The sequence below is a fragment of the Budorcas taxicolor genome, chromosome 23 (genome assembly GCF_023091745.1).
Source record: "Budorcas taxicolor isolate Tak-1 chromosome 23, Takin1.1, whole genome shotgun sequence".
Classification (NCBI taxonomy): Eukaryota; Metazoa; Chordata; class Mammalia; order Artiodactyla; family Bovidae; genus Budorcas; species Budorcas taxicolor.
The window spans coordinates 34,903,810-34,916,533 of NC_068932.1; the positions used below are offsets into that span (position 1 = coordinate 34,903,810).

Here is a 12,724-nt window from a genome sequence, read left to right on the forward strand (position 1 = left end):
GTAGTTTGAGCATTCTTTGGCATTGCCTTTCTTTGGGATTGGAATGAAAACTGACCTTTTCCAGTCCTGTGGCCACTGCTGAGTTTTCCACATTTGCTGGCATATTGAGTGCAGCACTTTCACAGCATCATCTTTCAGGATTTGAAACAGCTCAACTGGAATTGCATCACCTCCACTAGCTTTGTTCGTAGTGATGCTTTCTAAGGCCCATTTGACTTCACATTCCAAGATGTCTGGCTCTAGATTAGTGATCACATCATCATGATTATCTGGGTCGTGAAGATCTTTTTTGTACAGTTCTTCTGTGTATTCTTGCCACCTCTTCTTAATATCTTCTGCTTCTGTTAGGTCCATACCATTTCTGTCCTTTATCGAGCCCATCTTTGCATGAAATGTTCCCTTGGTATCTCTGATTTTCTTGAAAAGATATCTAGTCTTTCCCATTCTGTTGTTTTCCTCTATTTCTTTGCATTGATCGCTGAAGAAGGCTTTCTTATCTCTCCTTGCTATTCTTTGGAACTCTGCATTCAGATGCTTATATTTTCCTTTTCTCCTTTGCTTTTCGCCTCTCTTCTTTTCACAGCTATTTGTAAGGCCTCCCCAGACAGCCATTTTGCTTTTTTGCATTTCTTTTCCATGGTCAACCTCCATAAATCCCCAAAGTTTGGGGTTTGGAGAGCTTCTTGATTGATGAACACTTGGAGGTGCTGGGAGAATGATGTGCCTGGGCAGGGCAGGGAAATTCTGAACCCCATTACCCATATGTTATCCTATGTAGCTCTTCCATCTGGCTGTTCCTGAATCATATACTTTTATAATAAACCAGTGATCTAGTAAATAAAATGTTTGAGTTCTGTGAGCCTCTGTAGCAAGCTGATCCAATACAAGGAGCGGGTGTTTGGATCCCCCAGCCTATGGCTAGTTGGTCAGAAGCCTGGGTGTTAAATGGGATTGCAGTTGGTGTCAGAGTTGAGGGAGGAGCTTTATAGGACTGAACCCTTAACCTGTGGAACCTGATGCTCTCTCCTGTTGAACTCCAGAATTGAGTTGAATTCTTGGACACCCTTCTGGTGTCTGTGAGTTCCTTGGTTATTGTCTTTGTTCAGTCGCGAAGTCATGTCTGACTCTTTGCAACCCCATGGACTGCAGCACCCCAGGCTTCCCTGTCCCTCACCATCTCCTGGAGTTTGCCCAAGTTCATGTCCATTGCTTCAGTGATGCCATCCCATCATCTCACCCTCTGTCGCCTTCTCCTTCTGCCTTCAGTTATTCCCAGTGTCAGGGTCTTTTCCAACAAGTTGGCTGTTTGCATCAGGTGGCGAAAGTATTGGAGCTTCAGCCGAATTCCTTGGTAATGGGGGAGAAAGCGCCCTACATTTGGTGACGAAAGTGAAGGTGGTGTGAGTAGAAAAGGAGACTTAGGGGGAACAATACACGGTGGGGCAGAGCTGGATTTTTTTCTACACAGGAGGAGAGGAACTGAGAGTTTTTCCGTTTACAGTCGTGGCTGGGAGGGATTGGGGGCAGGAGGAGAAGGGGACGACAGAGGATGAGATGGCTGGATGGCATCACCGACTCGATGGACGTGAGTCTGAGTGAACTTTGGGAGTTGGTGATGGACAGGGAGGCCTGGTGTGCTGCAATTCATGGGGTCACAAAGAGTCAGACACCACTGAGCGACTGAACTAACTAATGGGTATTGAATTTTGTCGCATGATTTTTTCTACATCTAATGAGATAGTCATTTGATTTTTCTTTTTTTGAGTGTTAATATTGGTGAATTAAATTGACTAATTTTCAAATGTTTAATCAACCTTGCATTCCTGGGGTTTGCAATGTATTACACTTTTTATAAAGAAGGGCAATGCCAAAGAATGCTCAAACTACTGCACAATTGCACTCATCTCATGTGCTAGTAAAGTAATGCTCAAAATTCTCCAAGCCAGGCTTCAGCAATACGTGAACCATGAAATTCTAGATGTTCAAGCTGGTTTTAGAAAAGGCAGAGGAATCAGAGATCAAATTGCCAACATCTGCTGGATCATGGAAAAAGCAAGAGAGTTCCAGAAAAACATCTATTTCTGCTCTATTGACTATGCCAAAGCCTTTGACTGTGTGGATCACAATAAACTGTGGAAAATTCTGAGAGAGATGGGAATACCAGACCACCTGACCTGCCTCTTGAGAAACCTGTATGCAGGTCAGGAAGCAACAGTTAGAACTGGGCATGGAACAACAGACTGGTTCCAAATAGGAAAAGGAGTACGTCAAGGCTGTCTATTGTCACTCTGCTTATTTAGCTTATATGCAGAGTACATCATGAGAAACGCTGTGCTGGAAGAAGCACAAGCTGGAATCAAGATTGCCGGGAGAAATATCAATAACCTCAGATATGCAGATGACACCACCCTTATGGCAGAAGGTGAAGAGGAACTAAAAAGCCTCTTGATGAAAGTGAAAGAGAAGAGTGAAAAAGTTGGCTTAAAGCTCAACATTCAGAAAACGAAGATCACGGCATCCGGTCCCATCACTTCATGGGAAATAGATCTGGAAAGAGGGAAACAGTGTCAGACTTAATTTTTTTGTGCTCCAAAATCACTGCAGATGGTGACTGCAGCCATGAAATTAAAAGACACTTACTCCTTGGAAGGAAAGTTATGACCAACCTAGACAGCATATTCAAAAGCAGAGACATTACTTTGCCGACTAAGGTCCATCTAGTCAAGGCTATGGTTTTTCCAGTGGTCACGTATGGATGTGAGAGTTGGACTGTGAAGAAAGCTGAGCGCTGAGGAATTGATGCTTTTGAACTGTGGTGTTGGAGAAGACTCTTGAGAGTCCCTTGAACTGCAAGGAGATCCAACCAGTCCATTCTAAAGGAGATCCGTCCTGGGTGTTCATTGGAAGGACTGATGCTAAAGCTGAAACTCCAATACTTTGACCACCTCATGCGAAGAGTTGACTCATTGGAAAAGACCCTGATGCTGGAAAGGATTGGGGGCAGGAGGAGACGGGGACGACAGCGGATGAGATGTCTGGATGGCATCACGGACTCGATGGATGTGAGTCTGAGTGAACTCTGGGAGTTGGTGATGGACAAGGAGGCCTGGTGTGCTGTGATTCACGGGGTCTCAAAGAGTCGGACATGACTGAGTGACTAAACTGAACACTTTTTATATATTGCTGGATTTAATTTGATAATATTTTGTTGAGGATTTTTGCTTATGTGTTGAGAGAGATTGCTCTGTAATTTTCTTGTAATATCTTTGGTTTCCTTATGGTATAATGCTAACCTTATAAAGTGAGTTAGAAATTGCTTTTTCTTATGTTTTCTGGAATAATTTATGTAGAATTGGTATTACTTTTTTCACAAATTTTTGACAGATTCATCAGTGATGCCATCTGGGCTTGTAATTTCTTTGTGGAAGGCTTGCAGCTGTGAACTCAATTTCTTTAATAGGTGCAGGGATATTCATTTTATCTATTTCTTAAATGAGTTTTGGTATATTGTACCTTAACAAAAATGAGTCCATTTCATCTAAGTTTTCAAATTTATGGACATAAAGTTCATAATATTTCCTTATCCTTTTAAAGTCTGTGGGGTTTTTACTATTTCTTCTTCAATTTTTGATATTGGTAGTTCATGTTTTTTTCCCTTCTTTTCTCCTGCTTCGAATGGCTGGACATTTATTAATGTTGTCAATCTTTTTAAAGAATATGCGTTTGGTTTCATTGATTCCTGATGTTTGTTTTTCTTTGGTTGTTTTCAGCTTCATTGCTTGCTGCTTCCCTTTTTTTTTTTTTTTTTTTGTTATTTTTAAACGTAGGCCCACAATAGTGAAAACCCCAAATCTTAAACTCTGGATTGCCAGGGAATTCCCTGCTTCCTTTGGTTTTAATTTGCTTTTCTTAAGATGAAAAGCTTTGGTCATTAATTTGAGATATTTCTTCCTTTCAATAAGAGTATTTGAATGCTATACATGTTCTTCTAAGCTCTGCTTTAGCTGAATCTCGCATATTGTGATATGCAGTACTTTGATTTTATTCAGTGTCATTAAACTAAGTTATAGTTTACCTTGAGACATTCTCTTTGGCTTATGTAGAAGTGTTTTGTTTAATTTCCAAATATTTGGGAATTTACAAGATCTTTTTCTCTTATTTATTTTTAGTTTAATCCTACTATGTTAAAAAAAATGTACCTTGTATGATTCCAGTTTTCATAAATTTGTTAAGACTTGTTTTTGGACTTAATATGGTCTGTTGTGGTGAATGTTGCATGTGCAGGTGAAACAATGTACGTTTTGTTGTTGACTGGAGTCTTTTACAGAAAAGTCAAGATGGTCAAGTTGGTTGTTTAAATTGTTCAGCTCTTTCATATCCCTAATGATACTCTATCCACTTGTTCTGTTGATTACTTAGAGAGGAGTGTTGAAATTTCCAACTTTATTTGTGGATTTATCTGTTTGTTTCCTTTCCTTTCTGTCTGTTTTGCTTCTTGTATTTTGAAGCTTTTTTGGTAGACACATACACAATTAGAATTGTTATGTCTTTTTGGTGAACTGACCCATTCATCATTATATAATTTCCTGTTTTTCTTTGGTAATTGTTTTTACTTTGAAGTCTACTTTGACCTTAAGAGCCACAGTAGTTTTGCTTAATGTATCTTTTTTGATTTGGAAAGAATAATGTGTGTTTTTATGTATGTGGTTGTGTTGTTTAGTTGTTAAGTTGTGTCCAACTTTTTGTGACCCCATGGACTGTAGCCCACCAGGCTCCTTCTATCCATGGGCTTTTCCAGGCAAGAATAATGGGGTGGGTCGCTATTTCCTTTTCCAGGAGATCTTCCTGACCTAAGCATATGTATGTATGCATATGTAAATATATATATAAAATCCAGTCTGATAATCTCTGTCTTTATATTGGTCTGTTGAGGCTGTTTACATTAATGTATCCAGATATCTTTTAGTATTCCATTTAAGTTTTCCATTATCCCTTTGGGTGTTTGTCTTTGTATTATTTTCTAGTGGTTATGCTAGTGTGTTACTGATTACAATATGCATAGGTAGCTTTTTATAGTGTATTCAGAGTTAATATTTATAGTACTTTAGGAAAATTAAGAAATTTTGGAATCACATAGGTCCATTTATCCTCATCCACTGACCTTTGTTATAATTGTCATATATATACATATATATATATATATATATATATATATATATATATATATGCTCAGTCATGTCCAACTCTTTGCAATCCTGTGGACGGTGGTCTTCCAGGCTCCTCTGTCCATGGGATGTCCCAGGCAAGAATACTGCAGTGGGTGTATATATACAGATATATCTCACATCTACATGTATGGCATATCCCATCAGATAAAGGTATAAATTTTGCTTTAAAAAAATCATACATATTTTAAAGAATCCAAGAAGGGGAAAACAGTCTTTTTACATTTTCTCGTATATCTGCTCTTTCTTTTGCTCTTTATTTCTCAAGATATAAATTTCCTGCTAGGGTCATTTCCCTTTTGTTTGAATTGCTTCCTTTTGCCTTTTTTTGAGCACAACTGCTGCTAATGGACTATCTTAGTTTTCCTTGTTCTGAAAGTGAAAGTGAAAGTTGCTCAGTCGTGTCTGACTCTTTGTGACCCCATGTACAGTGCATGGAATTCTCCAGGTGAGAATACTGGAGTGGGTAACCTTTCCCTTCTTCAGGGTATCTTCCCAACCCAGGGATCGAGCCCAGGTCTCCCACATTGCAGGCAGATTCTTTACCAGCTGAGTCACAAGGGAAGCCCAAGAACACTGGAGTGGGTAGTCTGTTCTGAGAATATCTTTATTTTGCCTTGTTTACTGAAGGATATTTTTCCCAGGTACACAATTCTGGGTTGACAGTTCTTTTTTCTCAGTGTTTTAAAGATGTTGCTTGACTGTCTTCTAGCTTTCATGGTTTCTGATGAGAAGTCTGCAGTCATTCTGTTCTAATTGTTTTTCCCCTGTATGTCCAGTTCCATTTTTCCTACTTACTTTTAAGCTTTTTATACATCTTTTGTTTTTAGCAGTTCAGATTCTGATGTATCTGGGTATAGCTTTCTTTGAATTTACCCTGGTTAGGGTTTGCTGAGCATCTTGAACTTATATTTCTGTCTTTCACCAAATACAAGGATTTTTTTTAAAAAAAGCATTATTTCTTGAAAGATATTTTTCTACACCAGTCTTTTGCCCTTCTCTTTCTGGGACTTAAGTGATACTAATGTTAGACTTTAGTACCACGAATGCTTGAGGCTCTGTTCTTTTTTTTCTTTCTTTAGATTGTATAATTTCTATCATCAGCTTCACTGACTGTTGCCTCTGTAGTCACTCTGCTTCTGAACCCATCTAGTCATTTTAAAATTTAAGATATATTTTCCAGTCGTAATGTTTCTGATGTGTTCTTTTTATGAATTCTTTTTCTCTGTTAAAAATTTTTCTTCCCATTTCATTTAACTGCCTTTACCTCATGGAGTCCAGTTATAATAGCTAACATCTTTGATGATTCCAATTTCTGGATTTTCTTAGGATTGATATCTGTTGATTTTCTCTTCCTTTGAGAATTTGTCACATGGTCCTAGTTCTGTGGATGTTGAGTGGTTTTGGATGTCTTCTGGATGGTATATAGGTTCTGGTCCTGGAAAATACTGATTTATTTAGTTATTTGATGATGGTGGTCGTGGTGCTCAGTCATGTCCGACTCTCTTCAACACTGGATGGTGGCCCGCCAGGCTCCTCTGTCCATGGGATGTCCCAGGCAAGAATACTGAAGTGGCTTACCATTTCTTCCTCCAGGGGATCTTCCTGACTCGGGGGTGAAACCTGCATCTCCTGCCTTGGTAGGCAGAACCTTTACCACTGAGCCACTTGAAAAGCCCTGTCTATTTATTTGTATTTATATAGTAGGGCAACCCACCAGTTAGATACAAGTAGCAAATTCTCTCCGAGAAGGCAATGGCACCCCACTCCAGTACTCTTGCCTGGAAAATCCCATGGACGGAGGAGCCTGGTAGGCTGTAGTCCATGGGGTTGCTAAGAGTCAGACTCGACTGGGTGACTTCACTTTCACTTTTCAGTTTCATGCATTGGAGAAGGAAATGGCAACCCACTCCAGTGTTCTTGCCTGGAGAATCCCAGGGACGGGGGAGCCTCGTGGGCTGCCGTCTATGCGGGTCACCCAGAGTCAGACACGACTGAAGCGACTTTGCAGCAGCAGCAGCAAATTCTCTATCGTGCTTTCGGAGGCCAGTAGTTCTAATCTTAGTTCTGTTTTCAAAGCCTTTGGATCTGAATGCACACATGCGACTCAGGGATTAGTCTGAAACTTTGCAATATTTTAAATTTTATATCAGTTCTCAAAGCCTCTGTTAAGCTGCTTTTGGGTCTGTCCCACACATTAGCAGTTCAGATTGAGCCTGAGTCTTCTGTGGGTTCATATACAAAATTGGAATATCTCCATCTTCAGCTCCTCTTTTTTATGATTCCTCCCACACTTTTTGTCTTGAAAGGACACTTTAGGCCAGTTATTCTTGCTGTTGAAGAGACAGAATTTCTCTTAAGATTTGATCTACCCTTGCGTGTACTGCTGCCGTTCTCTCCAGGTTTGGCCATCCTTGCCATCTCTCTGGCCATTTTTGGCAGGTCCTAAAGTTTTCTTTCTTGAGGTGTTGCAGTAGCCCTGCGATTAATCTCTCTGATTCTTTTTTTTTTTTTTTTCTTCTTCTTACTAATTTATTCTGTACTGCTGCCAGAGTTTGTTTGATAGAAGAAAAATTTGATCATATCTCTTTTGTCTTGGAGAAGGAAATGGCAACCCACTCCAGTATTTTTGCCTGGAAAATCCCATGGGCAGAGGCGCCTGGAGGGCTGCAGTTCATGGGGTCACAAAGAGTTGGACACGAGTGAGTGACTGAGCACTCTTTTGCCTAAGAACTGGAGTATTTAAGATAGTGAGTGATGCCAAGGATTCTGATGAAAGATCTGTTGTCATTTAAATTGTTATTCTCCTTTAGGTACTATGTCATCTTCCTTTGTCTTTTTTTTTTCGCTTAGGTTTTCAGAAATTTGGTTATGATGTGCAATTCTTTGATTTTACTTTTTTATTTGCTCAGCTTCTTGTAAGTTTGTATCTTTTTCAAAATTTGCAAAAAGTTCATTTATTTAGAAATTTTTTTCAGCTCTCCGGTTAATTCTCCCATGATTCCAATGAGACAAATGTGAAATGTTTTGTTATTAACTTTTAGGTCAGTACAGCTCTGTTCATTTCCTTCAGTCTCTTCTATCTATTCAGATTGGATGATTTTTATTTATGCGTCTTTATGTTCACTGATTCTTTCCCCTATCTTCTGTATTCTGCTCTTGGGCCCATCTTGTGTGTTTTTATGAGAAGTTTAATTTATTATACTTTTACATTTTGTTCTTCTTTATGTCTTCTGTTTCTTTGCTGAAACTTTTATTTTTAAATTTGTTTCAGAAATGTTTGTATCTGTTGTTAGGCCATTTTTCTGATAACTACTTTAAGATTCTTGACAGATAATTCCAGGATCTTTGACATATTAGTAATGGTACCTGCTGATTGATCTCTTCTCAAGTGAGTTGAGATTTTATATGGCAAGTAATTTTGGATTGTATTCTGAATTATTTTGAGTACTGTGTATGAGACTCTTGTTCCTATTTAAATAGTCTGTTCTAGGAGGCAGTCAGCTCATTTCGGCATATATGATGTAGCTGATTTTTAAAAAGTGACAGCTTTATTGAGTTATAAATTATAGCCACAATATTCATACATACCATAATACCATTTTAGAGTATATGATTCATTGGTCTTTACTATGTTCAAAGAGTGGTGCAGCCATCAGCACTCTCTAGTTTTAGAACTTTTTCATCACCCTGTAAGGAAACCCACACCCATTTGTAGGTACTCTCCATTTTCTTACCCACCAATTCCATTAATTTAGGCAGCTGCTAATCTACTTTCTCTATGAGATTGCTTCTTATGGACATTTCATATAAGTGGAATCATATAATCCTATAATCTTTTGTCCCTGACTTCTCTTGCTTAGCATGTTGTCAAATTTCATTATATCAGTATTCCACATTTGTTTTTCTGTTTATCAGCTGGTGGACATTTGGGTTATTTCTATCCTTTGGCTATTATGAATAATGCTGCTATGAATTTTTGTGTACATGTTTTGGACACGTTTTAATTTCTTTTGGGTGTATCCTAGGAGTGTGCTGGCTGTTCATTGTGCTGAGATTCGAAGACCCATTCAGTTACAATTTAGTTGGCTTTGGCAGTGCTGTTCTCATCTGCCTTGCTTGTCTACCACCCAGAGACCATTCTGAAACACAGATGGCATTCCATACCATAGTTCAGTTCTGTAAGTTTCTGCTGTGTTGATTCTGATAGTTTCATACACATGTGAAACTGTATGTGGGAATGTTCAGGACTTCATACCAGATGTAAAGAATCCCGTTTCACCTTTCTTTGTCATTTCTTTCCATTCTCTAGTTAGGCGGATGTGTGTATTAGTTTCTCAGTTTTGTCTGACTCTTAACGACCTCATGGACTGTAGCTTGCCAGGCTTCTGTCCATGGAATTCCCCAGGCAAGAACACTGGAGTGGTTTGCCATGCCCTTGGTGCTAACTCTGCTTTCATTTGCTTAGTGCAGGGCAGAGATGGTCCACCGGCAGTCTCTGTAGCTGCTGCACCTTCAGGGGTGAGAGGCAACGGCGTTGCCTCTTTGCTGCTGTTTGCTTAGTACAGGCGGGATGGTTGAAGTGACTCTACCCCGATTTACCCCCTCCCCGACCCCCATGAAGAGGGAGAGATACCATTTTCCCCCATAGGATGTGGGGAATGTAAGCATTTTAAAAATAAAACATTAAAAAAATAAAGCCAGTGTGTAAATTAGGAACTTCTAAGTTGATTCTCTGTCTCTTATAAAAAATAGAAGATTAAGAGCATTTTTCACATTTTGATGTATTAAGTTTTATGCCAGGCTTCATTTGTACTTTTATGACACTATAATTATGCTAATAATGATTTTTTTTCTAGAAAATAGAATTTATTATTCCAGCTATCTCATGTAAGACTAGTATTAATGGCATTGAAACTAGCATTTCCCGAGTTAAAGTTTTTAGTTTAGAGGAGAAATGATATTATGTGGTGAGAAAAGCTTTTACATGTATTGCCGTTTTCATTGTTGATAAAAATCCTGTTGTTCTCATTTTATAATTGCAGTAGAGAATGAAAAACCTGAAGCAGTTATTTATGCAAAGTCTGATAGCTACTAAATTGATAGCTGCATTGCCGAATAGGTCTTTTTGGGTCTTTTTCCATAGCAAGCTATCTTCTACTCTTCAATATAAAGTTTCTCCTTAGATATAAATTTCTAATCTTCTGGATTTCTAGGTAGCATAGGGGTTCTTAGGATCATGAGTTTTGGCACCAAACTGACACAGATTTGAGATCTGTTTCTGCCGTTGTGCCATGAATCTTGCATGGATTTACTTTGCTGCTTCATTGAACACTTGTTAAGTTTTATGTCATTATAGTGTTAAAACAATCTTGTGAAATAAGTGTTATTACTCTAATTATTTTACACACAAAGAGACTGTGGCTTAGGGAGTTTGCGTGACATATCCAGCAGGTGGCCAGGCTGAGATTCTTGTAGCTCTTCTGAAATTTTTCATGTTTCTTCTAGTTTCTTAATCGTGTCTATTCTTGAGTGAAAAGAGAATATTCTACAGAGTTCTTACATGTCCTTTATGAAGTTAATATGAATGAGTGCATTTTACAGCACACAGAGATACCGAAAGAAATGTTTAAGCTCATTAAATAATTCTCCATGATATAGCAGTATTTCATGTGTCTCCAAGCTTGTTGATTATTTGAATGTGTATTATAACAAGACTTTTCATCTCAGGTTCCTGGATGGGCTGTGAGTGGTTGGTGAATCCTCAGATTTGTATGTTGTTGTTCAGTTGCTCAGTCGCTTCCAGCTCTTTGCGACCCCGTGGACTGCAGCACGGGCTTCCCTGTCCCGCACCGTCTCCCGGAGCTTGCTCACACTCATGTCCATTGAGTCGGTGATGCCACCCAACCATCTTGTCCTCTGTCGTTCCCTTCTCCTCCTGACTTCAATCTTTCCCAGCATCAGGCTCTTTTACAATGAGTTGGCTCTTTGCATCAGGTGGCCAGAGTATTGGAACTTCAGACTCAGCATCAATCCCTCCAGTGAATATTCAAGATTGATTTCCTTTAGGATTGACTGGTTTGATTTCCTTGCAGTCCAAGTTATTTTCAAGATCTTGTCTTCTCCAACACCACAGTTCAAAAGCATCAATTCTTTGGTGCTTGGCCTTCTTTATGGTCCAGCTCTCACATCCATACATGGCTACTGGAAAAACCATAGCTTTGCCTAGACAGACCTTTGTTGGCAAAGGAATGTCTCTGCTTTTTAGTATGCTGTCTAGGTTGGTCATAGCTTTTCTTCCAAGGAGCAAGTGCCTTTTAATTTCATGGCTGCAGTCACTATCTGTGGTGATTTTGGAGCTCTAAGAAAATAAAGTCTGTCACTGTTTCCATTGTTTCCCCATCTATTTGCCATGAAGTGATGGGACTGGATGCCATGATCTTAGTGTTTTTGTAAGTTGAGTTTTAAGCCAGGTTTTTCACTTTCACCTTCATCAAGAGGCTCTTTAGTTCATCTTAGCTTTCTACCATAAGGGTGGTGTCATCTGCATATCTGAGATTATTGATATTTCTCCCAGGGCTCTTCCCAACCCAGGGATCAAACCCAGGTCTCCCGCATTGCAGGCGGATTCTTTACTGTCTGAGCCACCAGGGAAGCCCAAGTATCCCTTCTCCAGGGGATCCTTCCAACCCAGGAATTGAACCTGGGTCTCCTGCATTGCAGGCGGATTCATTACCAGCTGAGCTACCAGGGAAGCCCTCAGATTTGTATATAAAATATTATTTGTATGAATTTTTCTAAGCAGGAGGTAACAGCTTTTACAAGATTCTCAAAAATGATCTCAGATCTCAAAATGGTAAGAATCATTGTATTGTAGGAAAGGAAGTATAATAATGGTCACTGTGTATGTACAATAGTTTTCGACAGATGGAATCATTTATCAAAAAAAACTATCAAAAGTAGTTTTTTAATTTATTTTTTCAAAAAAGTTTAGGAAGATTATACAATGAGGAAAAAAATTTTCCTATTATAGATTGAATTAAGTGTTCAATATTTGTATTACCTGAATATCTATATTACATGTAGATACATATAGATACAATGAATCTCTCTCTCTCTATAGCTATATATATGTGGTGTAGGTATGTTTGTGTGTGTATATATATACAGATACATATACTTGACATATTTCTATAGATTTCCATCTTTGTGATGGGAAGTTTTCCATCACTCTGTCTATATGATACGTATCATTACTTTATATGTTCTACATTTATTTGCTATTTGTATATTGTCTCCCTTCTTTCTAGACCTAAGTTGTCCGATGTGGCAGTCACTGTCCAAGTGTGGCTATAAAGTTAATTGAAATGAAAGTTTAGAAGTTCAGTTCACTTTTTGCACCGGTCACATTTCAAGTGCTCAAGAGACACGTGTGCCTAGTGATTACCATATTCAGTTCAGTTCAGTTCAGTCGCTCAGTCGTGTCTGACTCTTTGCAA

The 12,724-nt window shown here is 38.8% G+C and overlaps 1 protein-coding gene across 1 annotated transcript in view; it reads left to right on the forward strand.

Annotated features, from left to right (window-relative positions):
- Positions 1 to 12,724, forward strand: part of ATRNL1 (attractin like 1) — a 795,857-nt gene that overhangs the window by 10,178 nt on the left and 772,955 nt on the right. The window lies entirely within an intron of this gene.